This window comes from Arachis duranensis, chromosome 7 (genome assembly GCF_000817695.3).
Source record: "Arachis duranensis cultivar V14167 chromosome 7, aradu.V14167.gnm2.J7QH, whole genome shotgun sequence".
Classification (NCBI taxonomy): Eukaryota; Viridiplantae; Streptophyta; class Magnoliopsida; order Fabales; family Fabaceae; genus Arachis; species Arachis duranensis.
In genome coordinates this window covers 42,099,079-42,099,609 of record NC_029778.3, presented here as the reverse complement: position 1 = coordinate 42,099,609, position 531 = coordinate 42,099,079, and positions in this window count along the sequence as shown.

Sequence of the window (531 nt, the reverse complement as noted above, 5' to 3'; positions counted from 1 at the left end):
TTGCTCCCAATAGTTTTGTGGAGGAAAGTGCATCCCTTGAGGCATCTCAGGGATCTCATGATGAGAGGGGTCTCTTGTTTGCTCCATCCTTTTCTTAGTGATAGGCTTATCCTCATCAATGAGGATGTCTCCTTCTATGTCCACTCCAACTGAATAACAGAGGTGACAAATAAGATGAGGAAAGGCTAACCTTGCCAAGGTAGAGGACTTGTCCGCCACCTTATAGAGTTCTTGGGCTATAACCTCATGAACTTCTACTTCTTCTCCAATCATGATGCTATGGATCATGATGGCCCGGTCTAGAGTAACTTCGCACCGGTTGCTAGTGGGAATGATTGAGCGTTGGATAAACTCCAACCATCCTCTAGCCACGGGCTTGAGGTCATGCCTTCTCAATTGAACCGACTTTCCTTTTGAATCTCTCTTCCATTGGGCGCCCTCTTCACAAATGACTGTGAGGACTTGGTCCAACCTTTGATCAAAGTTGACCCTTCTTGTGTAAGGATGTTCATCTCCTTGCATCATAGGCAA